This window comes from Pleurodeles waltl, chromosome 3_1, assembly GCF_031143425.1.
Source record: "Pleurodeles waltl isolate 20211129_DDA chromosome 3_1, aPleWal1.hap1.20221129, whole genome shotgun sequence".
NCBI classification, from domain to species: Eukaryota; Metazoa; Chordata; class Amphibia; order Caudata; family Salamandridae; genus Pleurodeles; species Pleurodeles waltl.
In genome coordinates, this window is record NC_090440.1 from 814,331,139 (window position 1) to 814,346,287 (window position 15,149).

At 44.0% G+C, this 15,149-nt stretch overlaps 1 protein-coding gene across 4 annotated transcripts in view; it reads right to left on the reverse strand.

The window, feature by feature from the left end:
* CYP2R1 (cytochrome P450 family 2 subfamily R member 1) overlaps positions 1-15,149 on the reverse strand; it is a 107,013-nt gene that overhangs the window by 24,641 nt on the left and 67,223 nt on the right. The window lies entirely within an intron of this gene.

Below are 15,149 nucleotides of genomic sequence, written 5' to 3' on the forward strand. Positions count from 1 at the left end.
GTGGTTACTGTAGGCAGCTCCTTGGTTTGTAGAGCTTTGTGTGTGTGGATCAGCAGCTTGAATACACACATTTTCTGCACGGGGAGCCAGTGGAGTTGCTTGAGGTGTGGTGTGATGTGGGATCATCGGGGAAGGTTGAGGATGAGTCCGGTTGTGGCGTTCTGTATGGTCTTAAGTTTTTGAGGGAGTTGCAAGGTGATTCCTATGTGGATGGCTTTACCAAAGTATAGCTGACTGGTGATAAGGGCTTGTGTCACTTTGCACCTCTTGTGCAGGTGTAGCCACTTAAAAATCTTACGTAGCATGCACAGAGTGAAGAAGCAGGCGGAGGTGACACTGATAATCTGTGATTCCATAGCAAGCCTGTTGTCCATGATCATTTAAAGGTTTCTGGCCTCACCCTAACCATCAGGAGTCATTCCATGTGTTTCTGCTCTTGCCGAAGATCAGAACTTCAGTCTTGTCTGTGATTAGCTGTAGGTAGTTTTCTTTCATCCAGTCGGCGACACTTGTCATGCATCTTTGGCAGTTGGTTTTGGTGGATGTGAGGTTGCTGGTGAATGAAAGGATGAGTTGGGTGCCGTCTGGGTAGGAGATTAGGTTGAGGCCGTGGGATCCAACGATGTTGCCTAGCAGTGTCACATTTGTGTTAAAAATCATAGGGATGAGGGATGATCCTTGGGGGACTTCACATGTGATGTATTTTGGTTCGGAGGTGAAAAGAGGTAGGTGAATCCTCTGGGTTCTTCCAGTGAGGCAGGAAGTGATCCATTTGAATCCATCCCCTTGGATGCCGATGTGGTGGAGTCTTTTGATCAGGGTGTGGTGGGATACAAGACTGAGGGCTGCTGAGAGGTCAGAGAGGTTCAGGGCCACGGTTTCTTCTCGGTCAAGGAGGGTATGGATGCTGTCCGTAGCTATCAGGGTGGTCTCCTTGCTTTGATTGTTACCAAAGCCGGATATGGAGGTGTTGAGTAGGTAATCTGCTCCAGGTAAGTCATGAGTTGCTTGTTGATGATTTTTCCAGTAAATTTGCTAGCAAAGGAAGCAGGTAGACTGGCCAGTAGTTTTCGAGTATGCTCGGGTCTGCGGTGGGTGTTTTGAGTAGCAGTTTCACTTCAGCGTGTTTCCAAGCATCTGGGGAAGGTTGAGGTACTGATTGAAGTGCTGAGCAGAGTGGTGAGTTCTTGGCCAATACTTTGGTTTTCTAGATTGAAGACGTGGTGCCGGTAGGGGTCTTTGGGGGCTCCTGAGTGGATGGATTTCATGGTGGAGGTGGTGTCCTCAATGAAGAGAAGGTTCCAGGTGGTTAGTCTGTGGTTGGTGTTGGTTGTGGTGACCGTTGATAAGTCCGTAGGTGTAGGTTGCGGTTCATAGTACCTGTATATGGTTTCAATCTTGTTGGCAAAGAAATCGGCAAGGTTGTGGCACAGCTCTGTGAGGGTGTGATGTTGTTTTCAATAGCAGTAAGGCTGAAGAACTGCTTAATAAGGGTGTAGAGTTCCTTCATGTTGTTGCTGCTAGTTTTGATAAGCTTGGCTAGTGCTGCTGTGGTACTGATTGAGGAAGGGCTTGAAAGTTGCCCTGTCAGAGGTGTCTTGGTTGGTATTCTACTTCCTCTCCAGATGTTTGCTGTCTGGTTTAGCTGTTTTGAATACAGGGGTGTACAAGCTGACCTTTTTTGGAGAGTTTTCTCTGGATGCTGCCTTTGAAGGGGCAGATGTTGTCAACACAGTTGGTGGTCTACGCGTTGAAGTTCTTTAGCCCTTGTTCAAGGTCGGTGCTGGTAGCAGGACAGGAGGTGTTTAGGGTGTTAGTCCAATTGGTCTCTATGAAAATTTGCTCCATGCCCGGTGAGGGGCACTGTATGTCTTGAAGGTGGGGCTAAAGATATTGAACTGGACAATGGAGAGATCAGTCCATGTGTGTCTGGCAATGTGGCTGCATGTGACGCGGCTGCCAGGGGTGAAGATGGGGTCCAGTGTGTGCCATGCGGTATGCCTAAGGTCATGGATGATCTGGGTTAATTCGAGGCAGCTTATACTGTCGAGGAGGTGTGCGGTGTTGGTGTTGTCAATGTGGAAGTTCAGGTCACTGAGGAAGATGTAGTCCTTGGACTCAATGAAGTCTGCAATGGTGTTATAGAAGCTGACGCGGGCCTGGGTACCTCAGATAGTAGTCTTGCCATCCGTGCGGAGCCTTAAGTTGGAAGTGGTGCACTGTATGGTTCTTTGTGGACTATGATTGTTCCTCCTCCTGGCTTGCTGGTGCGGTCTTCATGCGTGATTTTATATTCATCGGGCATTGCTGTGGCAATGTCTGGGTGCATGTGGGTTTGAGCTAGGTTTGGGCGAGGAACAAGATGTCGGGTGTGAGGGTGGTGATGCGGTCTCATAGTTGGGTGGAGTGCTCGGAGTAGGCAGTAGAGTTAGTGTGTTGCTTCTGGCATGTTATGGTGAGAGTTCAGCATGGTGCTGTGCAGCGTGATGGTGGTCATTCAGGAGAAGGAGCATCTGGTGCAGGAGAAAGCTCTTACCATAGAGTGTGGTGTGCCATGGCAGCACTGTTCGCAGGGTCATCTGGTGTTCAGGGAGTAGAGGGTTGCAGCGGCATAGCTGTGGGTGGGCTGGCAAGGTGGGGTCCTGGCGCACGGCGCAGACAGGCTTGCCTTTGGCCACTCTGCGGTCTCCATTAAATAGGTCCTGGGAGGAGTGAGAGGCACTGGGAGGTGGTGGGCGTGGCTAGGCGGGAGCGCCAATGAGGGAAAAAGCAAGGAGAAAGGAGGGAAATAGAGGGAAAAGCAAGGAGAAGGCACAAAAAATAAGTGATAAAGCAAAGAGAAATCAGTGAAAACTAGATAAAAGCTAGGAGAAGGTACACAAAAGTGGGGGGAAAAGCAAGGAGAAAACAGTGAAAACAAGGGAAAAGAAAGGAGAAGGCGCACAAATAATGGGGGGAAAAGCAAGGAGAAGACAGGAGAAAGAACGATGAAGCAGCACGGGGAGAGCTGGGCCTGGGACGGGTGATGGAGTACAGACTCATGGGAGGCATCAAGGCCACAAGCCCCCTGCAGGTTGTCATACTAGTTTTTCTTGTGCTAACGCTGAAGAATCTCAACACCCGCTTTGTAATTGTTATCTGAATCCATGCTGAACAGGGAATACAGAGTGTGCTTTGGTCGTTGTGGAGGCAGATCAAGCGGAGGAAATGGAGCCACAACGGTGGCTTGGTGCGACTTTAGTTGAGGTCAAACTGACACGGAGTCATCCTCAAAGAGAACAATAGTATTCTCTTCCATAGTAAACAGACTTGGCATTGGCGTCGATGCACCGAGAAGTGGCATGGACCATGTTAACAGTGATGGAGTCTAGATTAGAGCAGAGGACAGCCCAGCCATGGGCTCAAGGGTTCAGCAGCTGGCCCCAAGACCAAACCTCACAGCAGTAACCCAGGTGGAGAACCTATCAGCTCCCTGGAGCCCGCAGACACGCCAGAGGATCACTCTAAAAGGACTCGGAGCATGGCCACACTGAACTCTTTGATCTGCTTTGGAGTGGCTGATGGCCCCAAACCTCTGGTTGAGCTGCATCAAGTTGTGCGATGGGTTCCAAACCTAAACTACTTTGGGAGTTGGATTAAGATGTATGGTACCGTCCCCATGCCTGCTCAGGAGAGTGTGAGAGGCAGGAAGGGGCCGTGCGCTCTCAGTTTCCTTACTTTTTCTTCGACTTACCCAGATATTTAAATCAAGATGAAGAACGATCCCTGAAATGACTTTGGCAACTTCTGGATCTCGAAGGGGAAGGGACCAAACTTTTGACTTGAACTGGTCTTGTCACAGTCTTTCAGTGCTTGGTGATGTAGAGTTTCACCACTGCTTCTCGAAAGGCCTTCATGGTCATTGAAGCACAGTCACTCCAGACCTTAGAGTCGCAGCTCATACCCAGGCACAACAGGCACATTTGGTGAGGATCTGTCACAGACATTTGTATGTGACAGTCCTTAAAGGGCTTAGACCTGTTGTTTTGGAGGTGATATGTGCCTTGCACATTGAAAAACTAATTTTTTATTGAAGCAAGGTCTCTTTTGAGACACGAGGTAGCCCCAGATCTGCATTTGGTGAAAGAAAGGAACTGATATCAGCCTATACCGGCTCCCCACATAATTTCCGGAGCGGAATGGTGCCAGTGCGGCACCATCTCACGTCAAGCAGGGGAACTGCTGAAAGGTTTCTGGATCTAGTTTGACTCCGGAGGAATATGCAAAAGGTGATGAATCTGTGGCTAGATGTCTCTTTCAGAATGATGCCTTTGCACCAGGGGGTTAGAAATCCGACCCACTATACTATAGCCCACGCAGGACATTTGCCTTTTTCATGCCACTGCACAGCATTTTTTACAATGGGTCAACTGATAGAAAAATAAAAAATGTCAATGGGTGTTTCCAATTAGTTGCTTTGTATAGAATTAGAGTACATGTCTTGGATTGCATGTAGCCATGTTTCAGTGCCAAAAGTTTTAAATATGCCAGCCACTGAACAGAAAAATGGGGGACCCACATATAAAAGATGTACTTTTTATCAACTACCAGTTGTTTAACAAAACATGTTCAGCTGAGAGCAGCTAGACCTGCTGTAGAACATAAGTTTTAAGAGCTGAGCAGATGCTTTAATAGAAATCTGTTATCCATTTTAAGAGTTCCGGGTGTCCTTAGAGGAACATGTGGATTTATTTCAAATGAAGGTAATTTTTAACCGAGATAAGGGAGATAACAGCGCCATCGAGGAATACTCTAGGACCATCAGTGTGAAAGCACAGAAGCTTATTTACTCAAATTAGGCATTCATATAATTATAACCGGCTTCAGCCATGTGTCCAACTCTGATATGGAACGAACTCTAGCATCTTGGCTCCATTTGTGTGAAAATCTGCAAAGAGCTTGCATCAGCAAAAAAGCTTACTTATTGGCTCCTATATAGAGGCCATCTTTTCTTGTGTTGTTGTTGATCTCAGAATAGGCAACCGTTAGTCCTTAATGTAAGAAACAGATGTGAACAAACTCAAAACTTGTGCATCCCAGGGTATAAATTTGCATCTTACTTTCTGTGTACAAGCTTGCTTCACTAACTGTTGCTAGAATAAACTACAGCTGGTTGAACCTGTGATTCACAAGGACAAACTTTCTTTATGGCAAAAACCCTTTCATGTTCCAACTTACAGTTTGTGGGCCTTTTTGCATAAACTTCACATGCACAAGCTACGAAAGGCAGGGTGAACCTGGTGCATTCATCAACAATTGAGCAAGATTGAAGGCTCGCGTTAGGGGGGTAGAGAAGCTGAGGACTGGATTTAAAGGTTTTCTTTTGGAGGCGGATAGTTCAACAGAGGAACGCCAACTCGCTACAAAGCTTAAGAAGGAGTTACTGCATAAAGGAGGATTTACACATACCTCGATAAAGGGTGATACTGTGGGCTCTATTACAAAATATTTCCAGGCAGGGGTGAGTGTGGCCTTGCCCCCACAAGACACAGTTAACATTCACTCGATTTTAGGGGGTTTTGGGCTGATGATTCAGGAGTCTGTGAGAGGCGATAATAATAATTTACTTCAAATAACGCAAGAATTCTCAGGACTAATGGAGGCTTCACCCCCCCCACCAACTTTGGTCGTTCCTGAGCCTAGTCCCTCAGTTTCCCCTAGACCTCATAGTCCGGCAATACAGGATCTGTTAGTCTCTTTAACAAACGAGATTAGAGAGAAGTTTGAGATCTCTGAACATAATCAAACTAAAATTAAAGAAGTTTGCGAGGTCCTGGAGAGCAAGATTTACCTGTTAACAGATAGGCTAGGTAAACTGGAAGCGGTGGTGGAAGATCAGGACAAATGACTGTTGGCTAATAGCCAGGATATTTCACAGATGAAACTCGGAGAGAAGCTACTGCAAGACAAGTTGGAGAGCTTGGAAAATAATATGAGGAGGAATAGCATTAGGTTGTTGGGTGTCCCCGAGGGCATGGAAGGCGAAGATGTCAAGGGGTACGTGATATCGCTGATTAGGGATGCAATTCCAAACTTAGCCCACTTAAATCTAGAGGAGGACATTTAAAGAACTCACCGAGATCCTTTCATGAGGAACCCCGGAAGGAAGGCCCCCAGGAAGATTCTAATAAATTTTGCTATGTATTCAATTAAGGAGAAAATTTTGTCTGAGGCTCTTAAAGCCGGGAGCTTCTCTAAAGGGGACAGGTCTTTTCGTGTACGATCAGATGTATCCAAAGCGACTTTGGATAGGCAGTGGGAACTGGGGGATTATATGCAAGAGCTTCGGTCCCTAGGTGATACAGTTCAGCTGAGGTTCCTGGCTGCCTTACGGGTTACGTGGAGAAATAAAATGCATAATATTAGGCACCCTGTGGAGGTTCGGACTTTTATAGAGCAGATTAAGGTGTCACAACAGCAAATGTAATACTCTGTCCAGTGGAGTGCTCAATAGGGGTAACTGTATGGTTATCCTAGAGGAAGAAGGGAGGGTTCCCCTGGGGAGGTGGGTTGGTTTGGAGGGTTTTCTTTTTGGTGACGATTAGGGGTTGGTTTTGCACTAGGTGTGGGAGCATGTGGGAACAAAAAGATAAAGATAGGTGTGTCCTCAGAATTTGCTTATCAAGGTCTGGTGGGGGGGGGTGGCACGCAGATCCTTTTTTTGTGTGTTGAAAATGGTTAATTATGAGGTTTCTCAGTTGAAGATTCTTTTGTGGAATGTTAACGGTTTGAGGGTTAAGGGAAGAAGGAGGAAGATTTTTGAGTTTCTCAGATTGGCTGATGATGAGGTAGTTATTCTTCAGGAGACCCATTTGTTGCGAGAAGAATGGGATACTCTGCTTAAGCAAATGAAATTGGCAGCTTATAGTACGATCACTAATCAATCTTGTGCAGTTAAAGGGGGGGCAATTCTTTTTAAAAAATCTATAAGGATAAAGGTGGGTGATGTGCAAGCAGATTCAAGGGGTAGATGGGTGGTGGTGGAAGTGTGCTTGTATGGGTGTGGGGTTACAATGGCAGGATATTATGGTCCTAACAGACGATCCGGCTCCATTTCAAGAGCTGTATAACCTCCTACTTTTAGCCAAATATCCGGTTGTGATAGGAGGAGACTTCAACATATTGTTGGACCCTGTCTTGGATAAATCTACCCCTCGTGGCATGGTTAACTCCCTTAGAACACGGTTACGGGTGAGGCAGGCCATGATAGATCTTGGCCTTGTAGATATTTGGCATTGGAAAGGGGGATAAGGTCCTAGATTTACATTTTAGAATAATAAATATGCTCATAAATCTAGATTAGATTTTCTTTTAGCACATAAAAGTCTGTGTGGAAATGTCAAGTATGTAGCTCATGCCCAGGCACATTTCTCGGATCATACAGCTGTAAAGCTACATTTTTGTTTTACGGCGCAGGGTTCCAAGTTTAGGTGGACAATAAATTGCTCGTTATTTTTAGATGACTTGATAGTTGAAGCATTAAAAAAAGGACACAAGAGAATATTTTGCCTTAAACTATGGGTAGGCCAGTTTACAGAATGTATGGGAAGCATATAAGGCATAAATCAGAGGTAGACTTGTTAGTTTTGCGGCTTATAGGCGTTGAGAAGAAAAAGAGAATTAAGCAGTATTGAAGCATCCATAGCTACTCTACAGTCATTAATACCTAACACACATAAGATGAGAATAAGTGCCAATTAGAGAGTTTGGAGCGGCAATATGAAAAAGCGCGTTTAGATTTAGATTTTTTGTTAGAAAACCAAAACAAGAACAAATGGGATAGTAGTTGGTATGCGCATTATGGGTATGGGGAAGGGTGTAGCAAGCTTTTAGCTTGGAAAGTTAAGTCAGATCATTCAAAGAATTATATTTCTTCGATAAGATCAGATGTTACAGGTCAGCTTTGCACAGAGCCAACAGAGAAAGAAGCGGTTTTTGTTTCTATTTTTCAAACGCTTTATACAGAGGATTTTGGGAAGTCAGTAGAGCAGGTCAGAGAATTCTTGAAGGAAATTCATCTTCCTGTTTTGGATGACTCGGCACGGCAGTTGTTGGGAGGGGAGAAAATGAGAGAGAATTGCTTGGAGTTATAAAGGGCTTAAAGAAAGGAAAGGCATCTGGTCCCGATAATCTTCCGAATGAGCTATATAAGGTACTTGGGGAGGAGCTAACTCCAATTTTATTGAAACTGTTTAATTGTGTGTTTCTAGAAAGGGTGTGAGTACCTAAATCATGGGATGAAGCTATAATTTATTGTTGAAACCACGTAAGGACCCAACACAGTGCAGATCGTACCGACCTATCTCGTTACCTAATTCGGATTACAAGCTTTATACCGGGGTTTTATCTAGGAGACTTGGGAAAGTCATCGGTAGATTGGTACATCCGGATCAGAAAGGATTTATTAAAAGGTAGACAGCTCCAGGAATTAACTCATGATGTGTTGGGTGCGGTAGATCAGACATTGCAGGAGGAGGCTCCTTTGGCTGTTTTGACCTTTGATGCAGCTAAGGCGTTTGACCGAGTTAATTGGTCCTTTTTGCAGGCTGCGATGGAATTCTATGGATTGGGGAAATCTTTTACTAGTGCAATTAAGGAGTTGTATAGATCCCCGGCAGCAAGAATATTGATTAATGATAGGCTGTCACAAGAATTTAGGATTGGGCGAGGTACTTGTCCATTGTCCCCTCTACTTTTCGATTTGTATATTGAGCCTTTGGCAATACTGCTAAGGGCCAGTACTAATATCCTTCCCTTCCGGAGTGGTGGGTGGGAAAAGAAGGTTGCACTGCACGCAGATGATCTGATGATTTATACTAGAGATATGACTGTTTACCTTCCTACCATTAATTTGTTGATGGAGGGTTTTGCCAGAATGTCGGGCTATTGTGTAAATACTGAGAAGACAGAGATTGTGTGTTGAAATATGGCTTATGATTCCCAGTTAGATAAACAAGAGATAGGAAATCTGGGAGCTAAGCTCACGGTCAACTTTAGTGAAGTGGCGAGGGTTAATTTTGATAGAGCTTGTTTTGAAAACAAAAAACTCCTTAAGGCATGGGCTGCTCTTCCCCTCTCTCTAATTAGCAGGTGTAATATTTTAAAGATGTGTATTCTTTTAAAGTTTACATTTCTATTTAACGCTATCCCACTAGAATTTAAAGCATGCTGGTTCAAAAAACTACAGGGCGACCTATCTACATTTATTTGGGCATCTAAGGGAATAAGGATAGCATGGAAAAAGTTATGTTAAAAGAAGGAGTGGGGGGGAATTGCATCCCCAGACTTCTCTAAGTATTATCTGGCATTTCAATTGAAGAACATTAGAATGCTTCTGGATAAGAAGTCAGAGTATACTCTGGAAAGCTTTGACTGCGCACCTTGCCGAGGGGGCCGATAATTGTTTATATAAATTTGGTCACCCGAAGTTTTTCAAGACGTTTCGACTTAAGATCCCCAGACAAGCTTCCAAAGTTTGGGCACAGATTCGGAGCGCGTTAGGGATAGCCTATTGTAGTTCGGCTCCCATCTGGGATTCAACAGGAACTCCTGTGCGTCTTTTGGATAAGTTATCAGTCCCGCTGAAAACTAATGGGGTGGTTGAGTGGGGACAGATCACAGAAGATTCCAAGTTGATATCTTGGCCTAAATTTCTGGAGCGAGCAGGCAGGACAATTTCTAAGTTTAAGTATTATCAGCTATCTAGTTGGGTTAAGTCTCTTCAGGCAGGATAAACTGGGAAAAGTGTCTGGGAGGAAAAACTAAGTCAGAAATCCATAAATAAGGAAGTTGCTCTATGGTATCATGCGCTGTTGGACGCTGCGGAAGAGGATCCGCCTCTTCCGGTGTTGAAATGAGAGAAGGTTTTCCCAACCTTAGACATTGTTTATTTATGGCAAAAGTCATGTTCTAGACTTTGGTTTACCATCAAATCCATGGCAAAGAGGAAAAACCATTTGTTTATTCTGCACAGGGACTATTGGCCACTGGTAAAAATGACGGCCATTGGGAAAACAAAAAAAACTGCCCGTGCTGTGGGGATGACCTTCACATGTTTTGGTGGTGCCCGAGGTTCGTCAGATTTTGAGAAGGCATAGGAAAAACTCTTAAGGAACTGTTTAGTGGAGATATGGAGTTGAGTTCTTTGTTAGTTGTATTTGGGTTATGTGATTTAGAGTCTCGAGGCCAGAAAATCTCTGTGCAGCAAGAATATTTGTTGTTTATATTGATGCTCTTGGCTCGACGTGAAATTTGGTGTAAATGGGTTTGTTCATCACCTCCCATAGTCCAAGAGTGGCAAATGTCGGTAAAACGGTTATGTAATCTGGAACGAGCTGGTCCTTTTAGTAAAAGAGATGAGTTTTGGTTGATTTGGGAAAATGCTTATCAGCATCGAACATGACTTGACTGTGTTAAGTGGGTCTTCTTCTTCAGTAACTAAGTCTGATGATTAAAAACTACCCTCCACCTAATAGGTGGTGCTCTGGTATCATTACTATGCGAGCAAATGGCATTGAGTGGCCAATGACATATGCGGGAAGACTCAGTGCGTGTCGAACAGGTGGTTTGGCTCGTTGATATTGAGGGGTCCGTCCCTGGAAGATACAAATCAAGGGTCTCTCCTGCTGAAGCGGGGGTAGTGAGATGAGGACAAAAAAAGAAAAAAACAATTGAGCAAGATTGTCTGATGGTAGCAAAAGCCATGCCTCGCTCATAAATATTCAAGCTATGGATAAGGTGTTCATCAAAGTTATGTACAATTCTTCTCTGACCTCATGGAACTCTTACATAATGCAGATTATGCCTGTTTCACTGAATTTTCAAATAAAAAAAAATAAAAAAAATTTGGGACCATGAACTTCAGACTGTTCTGTTGGTTGGTTTAACTGGCCATTTTGTCCCGCTTGGAAACTTTTTCAGCCAAATGAAAAACATTCACATAGTGCTCTAGCAGCATGTAAATTATTATATTTTGAATTGCGCCTATATATGATCTTTTTTTTTTTTTTGTTTCTTAATCTTTTTCCTAACTTAGAATTTTCCAAGGGTCAAACCCACAATCTCTGTGCACTAACTTGCAGGTTAAGCATGTTAACTGCAGTGGTCCTAGTGGACATCTTAGGAGACTGCCTAATTTTTTTATAAAAAAACTTTTCAATTTCCATTGATTTTTCATGCAACAGTTTTGATCAGTGACTTCCAAATGTAACAATTTTCTTTTCCCCTCCCTCACACTTTTTAAAAGCATTCTTTTTGTCCTAATTTGAGCACTAATTGTAACTTTTTTTTCTTAAACTCAATATTTTTTTATTTCTTGCACTGTAATGTTTCTACATAGGTTTGTCCAAAACAATACTTTTACACATTTTCTTTTACAATTACACTGCTGTGCAAGTAGGGTATCAAAGCCAAGGCATATGTACTCTTACTGAACCTGGTTTATCCCTGTATATCCACATAACTGGGCCAGCTCATAGGAAGACATCTGTCTCCCATGGCCTGTCTGATTGCCTAAAGACAGATACACACCAACTATAAGCATCTGATTCAATCACCGATTTATTTTTAGGTTGAGCGTAAGCGTACAACCACTTGTATACTTTTAAGTATACTTCTTATGTGGGCTTCCAGTTGTTTCATTTGTTAGTTTCAGTGTCATTTAAAAATCCTTGCTTGCTAGTGATCAGTCCTGCCTCTTTGTCCCTACTCCTTCTGTGTGGGAGCAGGGACCATCTTCTGTATGATTATGCTTTGTCCTGTTTATCTGATCTCAAGGGGATTTTTTACTTTGTTTCCTGCTCCTTTCCAAGGAAGCTTCCATTTTCATTTTTAGAGCATTCTTGCTCTGAGCTTAGCTGAAACAAGGCTATAAATCAGACTGTTATCTTGGTCACATTTTGTCCTTGTGGGCTCTCTGCACCCTCTCTCAGCTGCCTGGCTCCCTCCTTTCTTTAGCTTGGATTTTCTTTTCCAAGTATGCCTACCTGCGGGGTGCTGAGAGCAAGGGCAGAGGATCACTTGTTATTGCTTATAGCCTCGGCACCCAGCTTTACCAGGGCTCCGCAATCCTTAGAGACAGTGCCCACTTCTGCTTCATACTGGGATCCCACTCTCAGCACCATCAGTGCAACTCAGTTCACACACTCCATGCCCTCAGTCGTGCTAGTGCCAGGAACCTCACCTGCGCTGTCTGCCAGAGCACCTCAGTTCTTCCAGTCAATACACTCCACTGCTCGAGTATTGGGACGTCAGGCACAGCTTCATCACTGCCCCTCAGTTCACACACTTCAAGCCCTCAGCCGTGCCAGTAACCCCAGACACACTGTCTGCCAGATCGCCTCTGTCCTTGCGGTCAGTACACTCTGGTGCTCCAGTATTGGGACCTCAGGCACAGCTCTATCCGTGCACCTCAGTTCACACACTCCAAGCCCTCAGCCATGCCAGGAACCCTAGACGAACTGTCTGCCAGATCGCCTCTGTCCTTGCGGTCAGTACACTCTGCTGCTCCAGTATTGCTACCTCAGGCACAGCTCTATCCGTGCACCTCAGTTCACACTCTCCAAGCCCTCAGCCATGCCAGGAACCCTAGACGAACTGTCTGCTAGAGCGCCTCAGTTCTTGCGGTCAGTACTGGGACCTTGTGTGCCGCTCCATCAGTTCACCTCATTTCACACAGTCCAAGCCCCTCAGTCGTGCGAGAACCCTACACACGATGTCTGCCAGAACATCTCAGTTCTTAAAGTCAGTACACTCGGCTGTTCCAGTACTGGGACTTCTGGAGCAGCTCCATCAGTCACCTCAGTTCTACCCCGGCCACTTCCGTTCCTATACAGGGACCCCAATGACACAGTTTGATTACAGCAGCTCAATACTAATATTCAGTCCCACTGCCAAGCCAATACTGGACCCCAAATAGCAAAACATAGGTCAGCCAGTGCACCTCAAGTCTAACATCCAATGCCTCTGTTGATAGGAACCAGCACAGCTCTGCCAGAATCCATCAATTATAACATTCAGTGCATATTTCTTCTCAGGACAGCTCACTACTGTACTTCAGAGGCAATGCCACTCCTATGCCACGCCCCACTCGCAGCTTCATCAGGACACCTCCAGGCTAACACTCGGCAACCCTTGCATGCCAATACTAGGTTCCATACATAGCTCCATTAACATACCTCACTTCTGACCTTGTGTGTGCATTACTATTCCAGTACTGAGGCCCACATACAACTCTGTCAGTGCACCTCAACCCTAACCTGCAGTGCCCCATTATTCCAATACCAGGAATTAAACTGCACTACGTTTCTCATTCCTCGCCCGCTGCCTTTCTATTATTCCAGCACTGGGCCGGGACACAGCTCTGTCTATATTCAAATCCTAATCTGAGTGCCCCAATATTGATGCATTGGGGTTCACATACAACTCAGCTAATGCACCTCCTGCTGTTCTGCAGTGTCCCCTGCTGTTCCACACTCTGACTTCTGTTTCAGGACGTGGCGGAGCCAATTAAATCTCTTCTTCGCTGCCATCTTTATTTGGGAGGGTTTGTTTCACCTATCTCACTCCGTTCTTTCCTTTACTCTGTTTACTCTCAATGTTTTCTTTCTCCCTCACTTTTCTCTTTCCAGCTCTTAAAATCCACATTCGCTCTTTCTTTCAACAATTTTTTTCTACTCCGCTCCCTTTTTTTTAGTTTTTATTTCACTCTTCCTCTTGCTACCTCCTCTTTCAAACTTGCAAAAACTTGGTTATTTCTTTCCTTGTTTCGTTCCTTTACTTTTTCTTCATAGGGAGTTCATTCTTTCACTATTTTTCCTTTGACTCGGTATGCGTCCTCTCACTTTTTTTTTTTCCGAAGATCTTTCTTCCTTCCTTTCTTTGGTGTTTTTACTAACCTTATCTGTCAATTCATGTTTTACTAGAAATCCCTCTTTTTCCCAATTGTATGTGGATGCCACAAGTTACTTGTCGGACCCGAAGTGTCAAAGTGGTTTTCCCATTCTGTGTCAGTAGGAAACGTGTCAGTACATACATGCCCTGGTTCTTTCGCTGCCTGGTCCTCTCACAATCTCTCTTTTCCTTCTTGAATGTTCATTTTTATTTCTTTTCACATTCTTTCATTATTTTTTCTTCTTGATCTTTGGTTCGCTAGCTTCGTTCCCTTTTTACTTTTGTTTCACATGTTTGCTCTATTTCTTCTTAGTTGTGTTTTCATTTCTCACTCTTTCTTTCCCTTTTCTCTTTTGTTTCTTTGTGACCCCTTCTATCTCTTCCTTTAGTCTGCTGTATTCCTTTTGCTTCTATTTTTCTGCCCTATCCGCTACCTCTCCTGAGGCCTAGTTATCAATGGAGCAACAGGTCCAGTGGCACGGGGCCCAGAGACCTACGGACCTCATTCAACTCTAATTACTGCTGTATTTTCCTACCGAAATTCCAGTCAACCATTTTAGTTTCTTACTCCAGGTCCCATGACACAGTCTCTACACCACTGGTCCTCTCCATCTTTACTTCCGACTTCCTCTTTTCTTCTACCCTCCAATCCGTCCTAAATTATATTTTTGTTATGGTGTTCTTAGCGTTACAATCTAGTACCAAAGTTTTATTTCTGATAAAGGTTTATATGATAATTGTATATATTTTAAGATAAAGGAAGAAAGTAAATGGAAGTGATTTAGTTAAATGCTGGGCAACTGGAATTATATGACAGGAAAATATGAAATTCGGAGGCAGGGTTGACCAATGTATGTGGCAAGAAACGTCCAGTTATGAATTTACAATGCCAATAGCTATAACTCAAGAAAATTGAGACCTATTGCATTGCAAATGCTTGTTGTATTTAGCTTTCTTGGATCCTCAAATTTGTCTTCTCAAGATCTACAGCATGAACAAAGCTGGCTTACTAATTTGATAAGCGAAGTAGAAGAAAACCTCTTTCTAACTGTGACTTTTAGCTATAAACTATTCTTTAAACTATTTGTGAAGTACAATATGTGATGAACACAATACTGATGCATTTGGGTGTTTGAGGTTGGTGCATGGGTTTATCTTTATAAACTAAACCTTCTCTCTTGTTTTAAAACAGATGGCAGAAGAGTTATTGCTAGTTGTAT